The following is a 5,099-nucleotide window of genomic DNA, read 5'->3' on the forward strand; positions in this document are numbered from 1 at the left end:
AGAGCTGTGAATATTCACAATAACATTCTTTGTCACTATATATTTGGGAATAAGTTGAAACTCATAATATGAGTTAAGTGCAGACTTGGCAGTTTGAGGAAAAAAGCCATCTAATAGCCTCTAATTTTCGACTCTAATCACCAATGGCCTATACTTTTCCCCATGGTTCTATGATTTGAGAATTTCCAGTTTAAGCAAGAATAAGAGAAATGTTTTTTTTTTTTATATTTTTAAAGAAATTTTAAGTAGGTGATATGGCTTGTCTTATTAGTTCTTTTAGTATTTCAAAATGCTTTATGATGAGAGACTGTCAAACATGGACAATAGGTCAGGTAATATCTTCACCTGACTTGGCATTCCCCTCTAATTAAACCATGAAAGTTTAGCATCACATCTGTAGTGGAACATAGGACAACTTATTTAATTTTATCCTGAGTAAATGAATGAATTTGTCAAGAAAGAAAGGAGACTGGTCATGTCACTTGATTTTATAACAATTTTTCACATTTTTCTTTTCCTAAGAAATGAAGATATAAATAAACACATTTTCTTAAAAAGAGAAAGACCAAGCCAGGTGTAGTGGTGCTTGTGTGTAATCCCAGTGGCTCAGGAGGCTGAAGCTGAGGCAGGAGGATCTCGAGTTCAAAGCCAGCCTTAGCAACTTAGCAAGGTCCTAAGTAACTCAGTGAGAGTTTGTCTCTAAATAAAATATAAAAAAGGAGCTGGGGATGTGGCTTAATGTTTAAGTGCCCCAGGGTTCAATCCTCAGTACCAATAAATAAATAAATTAAATAAACAAACAAATAAATAAAAGCAAAAGCCTACAAACATTATTTAGCTGTCTTTCCCATATTGTAACATTTCTTCAACATGGCACAATGTAGAAGAATAATTTTACTCACGTATGTGTGAAAGGAAGTTTAAAATACTGCTAAGTACATAGACTCAGGAACCAGAAGTCTTGGGTTCAAATCCTAATTCCTACTTGATAGCTGTTTCCCTTTGGAAAGTGTTTCCTTTCTATGTGACTGAATCACATTTGGAAAGTAGAAATTCCATTGTTTAAAATTGTGAAGTCCAATTATTGTGAAATTAATAACACAGCTTTATTTTTCAGATGGTCTGACAAAAAGGGGCCAGAAATACAAAAAGGAAGATCAGAAGGACTGGAGCAATTATAAAATAAGATGTAGCAGTGCTACTCAGATATCAGAAGCTGCATATCCCTTGAATCAACTTACTACTGTGATATCAACAGCACTGTTAGAATCGGGCCTGGACTTGCTGAGGGGGTGTCATTTAGTCAACGAGTGCTGCCTCTGTCCCAGCTCCTCCATTCCCGTATCAATTCACACATTGGGAGTTAGGAACCTTTCTCTTTTAGCCTTCTCAATCCCTTCAGTACCTAATAGGAAGCTACTTGTCAAAAGACCCTGAAAATGTAGTTTGATGTCTTCCAGCTCCAGATGTTCAGAAGAGTATATAGCAGGGTAGATAGACTGAAAAGCCACAGATAAATAACCTGTGCAAAGACTTCGTACATATGCACAGAATCTGTATTTTTTTGTAATCTGCAGCTATCTCTAGGAAGAAGAACTTGGGCTGGTGTACAGCAGTGGGGGGATATATTTTTTATTCTTTGCCATTTGGGGTTTGTTTTTAAGGTATTTAGATCACAGAATTGTACTCATTTCACAGCACACATTTTGGCTCATGCAAATTATGCCCCTTTCTTTCTTCCATCGTTACCCATGCCATGGGTGTCTTGCTCCCATATTTTATCTGCACTGAAATTCTTAAAAGATATATAATAAGTTATATTTAATGCTGTTATACTAAAACTTTTTTTTTTCACTTAACATTAGTGTTTGAGATGGATCAATAATACTGTTTATAAATTTGGGTCAGTGTATTTTGCTGCCTGGTATTCTGCCATATGCATATAACTACATTTTCTCTATTTTCCTATTGTTGGTATCTAAGTTGCGTGTACCTGTCTTGCATGTAAGCTGCAACAAACAGTCTAATCCCTGTTTTTTTGTGGATCTGTCCAGAGTCTTTGGAATGTATATACCCACTATGGTAGACAGCCTCTGAAACAGCTCTCAGGGTTCCCATTTCCTAATATTCATGCTCTTGTTTAATTTTTCTTTTATTTTAGGCTAGATCTAGTGATTCTTCTCTAACAAATTGAATGTGGCAAACGTGGTGATATGTTACTTACAAAATTAGTTTACAGGAACATTATGACTTCTGTCTTGCTTTCTATTTCTCATTCTCTTTTTTGAGAGCCCTTACTCTAGAGGAAACAAGCTGCCCTGTTGTGAACTGCCCTATGAAGGGATCCATGTGGCAAGTAACTGATATCTGTAGCTGATATTCAGCAAGGCCCTAAGACTTGCCAGCAGCCAAGTAAGCAAGCTTGGAAATGGATCTTCTGAGGACTTTGAAAAGGTTCACTGACCCTTGAGATGACTACAGCCCCAGCTGACCCTCGATTGCAGTCTTCTGATGCACAGATAGTAAGGTAAGTCACATCTGGATGACTGACCCACAGAAACTTTGCAAAAATTAACATTTGTTGTTTTTACACACTAAATTTTAGGGTACTCTGTTACATAGAAATAGATAATTAGTATACTGATGAATGTGATTGCTATTTGTAAGATATGTGTATACTGAACCAAGAACTACCAGATACCTTTCCTACCATCAGTTCATGAGGATTTCTATTTTCTTACTCTTTTCATTAATGCCAAAACTCCCCCGCCCCTAATTTTTGCCAACTTGGTATGTGTAAAGCAATATATAAAACATACTTTGTTTATTTGGTTACATGCTGAGTATCCTTTCATATCACTTGCTAGTTATTTGGGATTTTCTTTCTGATACATATTTATTATTTAATCTTTCTTGAATTTTCCTGTCTTTCTTGTTAATTTGAAGAAATTTCTTATATAAATAGTCCTTATTGAATTAAGACATTGAAAATATCCCATCTAATAAATCTGCATATAATAGCTTCTGTTAAACAGAAATATTTCATTGTGATGGTTTTAACCATAAATTCTTTTTCCTAAGGTTTGTGCTTCTCTAAGCCTTGTTAGGCAGAACCACCAAATTTTTCAAATAAAGTTCTTGGCATTAAATACTGTTGAATGAATTGAGATGTATTTAAAAAATATAGATAAACTGATTATCTACTATTGCCCATATCACTTGAATTTTCTTTGCAATACCAATGTCAATTATTATTATTTTTTATTGCAAATAATGTGGTAACTGTTAACACATTCATAAATCCAGATAAAAGGTGTGGAATAAGAAGAACCTAATAAGGGTGAATTGATGCTTCAGTCTCAAAATGCCAGAAATGGTAATAATAACAAAGCATGTTGCAAAATACTTTTTTTAAAATGTGGTTTTCTACCTTCCCCAGGGTGAAGAGGAAAAGCCCCAAATCCTTTTAATAATTTTAATTAAAATGGCCACCAGATGGCACCAATGCCTGGTAAGTACTTATAAAAATCAGAAGCATTGTTCTCACATTTATCTTAAAATCTGTTAAAGTATAAATGTATTGACAATGTAATTAAGGAGATAATACTTGCCCCTCCATGGTAAATTAGCCTTGAAGAAATCCCCTTAGGTTGGGTGAAATGTATATCCTTTGTGGTTCTGTAGTGAATAGTACTTACTGATTCCTCTGTAATTATTACTTGTGATTATTTTTTTCATCTGAGGTAGAGATCAGGACATTTTCACTTGTACTAAACTCTGAATAGTGTGGCTTTTATGTATTTTTCTAGTGATCTCTGGGTTATGACTTAAAGTCAGGTTGGGGAGAAATAAAATCTAAAATGTAGACTTGCCAATTTAAACAGGCCTTTCAATGTTTATAACAACTATAGATTTGGGGAAATAATGGAAATGAACATTTTAGTGCTTTAATTTCATGTATTGAATTGATAGTAAAAAAAAATAGCCAATAATGTCTATTTCATTTACTGGACTGAACTACAAAACCCATTTCTTTTTGGAAAGGGCCACAGAGACACTTAGGATTCTTAAAAGGTACATTTATTTATGAATTAATATGTCCAAGGACCATAAAACTGAATTCAAAGCAACCACCTGAACTCCAAATATGAGGTTTTTAAAAAACCATGTATCCTGAATGGCACTAATGAGGCTCAGGCTCTGACTGTGATATTTGATTATCCTCCAAAGGTTTCTATTGGCTCTCTTTCTCTCATCTTCTTAGAAGTGGCATCTTCCCTGTGTTACTGGAGCAATGAGAGGCGCAGCCCAGTATTAGGCTTTCCCTCCTTGGAAAACATATGTCTAGAACCTGCTGTTCACTTGCAGCTGTAACTGGTAAGATTTTACTATTGAATGTATATATATATCTCCTCACCCCCAGTACTGAGGTTAGAACCCAGGGTCCTCTACTACTAAGCTACATTCCCAGCCCTTTTTAAAATTTTTTAAAAAGTATTTATTTATTTAGTACTGGGAATTAAACCCAGGGACACTTAACCACTGAACCACACCTGTAGCCCTTTTTATATTTTATTTAGAGATAGGGTCTTCCTAACTTGCTCAAGGCCTTGCTAAATTGCTGAGGCTGGCTTTGAACTCACAATCCTCCTGCCTCAGCCTCCTTAAATCTCTGGGATTACAGGCTTATGCCACCAAGCCTGGCCCCCTTTTATTTATTTATATTTTTTATTTTGAGACTGGGTCTCACTAAATTGCTCAGGCCCCAGGCTGGCCTCAAACTGGGAGCTTCCTGTCTCTGCCTTTCAAGATGCTACGAAGGCAGGCATGTACCACCACACTTGGTTTATTAAATACGCTTTTAAAAATAATTAATACCCACATTTCCTTGAATGTGATTAGTGAAGCCATAGCCCTTCAAGAAAGTACTTGGAGAAAAAAAGTGTTCTGTCCTTGTTTTTAATTCCCAGCTTACTTTATCATATTAAAGACTCTCTTGAAGCCCTGCAGTAGTGGTTTCCAATGAATGGTACTACTCCTGGGGGATGGTTTGTAAATTGGTAGGAGTGTTTTTGTTATCTCGTTGATTGGCCCTGGAA

General features: G+C 35.6%; 1 long non-coding RNA gene across 1 annotated transcript; it reads left to right on the forward strand.

The window, feature by feature from the left end:
- The first annotated feature begins 210 nt into the window (after positions 1-210).
- On the forward strand, positions 211-4,463 carry LOC131424097 (uncharacterized). The gene is made up of 3 exons (XR_009226578.1): positions 211-2,527; positions 3,440-3,511; positions 4,265-4,463. It is a non-coding gene; the product is annotated as an uncharacterized LOC131424097 (long non-coding RNA).
- The last annotated feature ends 636 nt before the right edge of the window (positions 4,464-5,099 follow it).

The sequence above is a fragment of the Marmota monax genome, unplaced genomic scaffold (genome assembly GCF_021218885.2).
Source record: "Marmota monax isolate L192 unplaced genomic scaffold, Marmota_monax_Labrador192_F-V1.1 WCK01_AAM20220418_F8-fsc01021, whole genome shotgun sequence".
NCBI lineage: Eukaryota > Metazoa > Chordata > Mammalia > Rodentia > Sciuridae > Marmota > Marmota monax.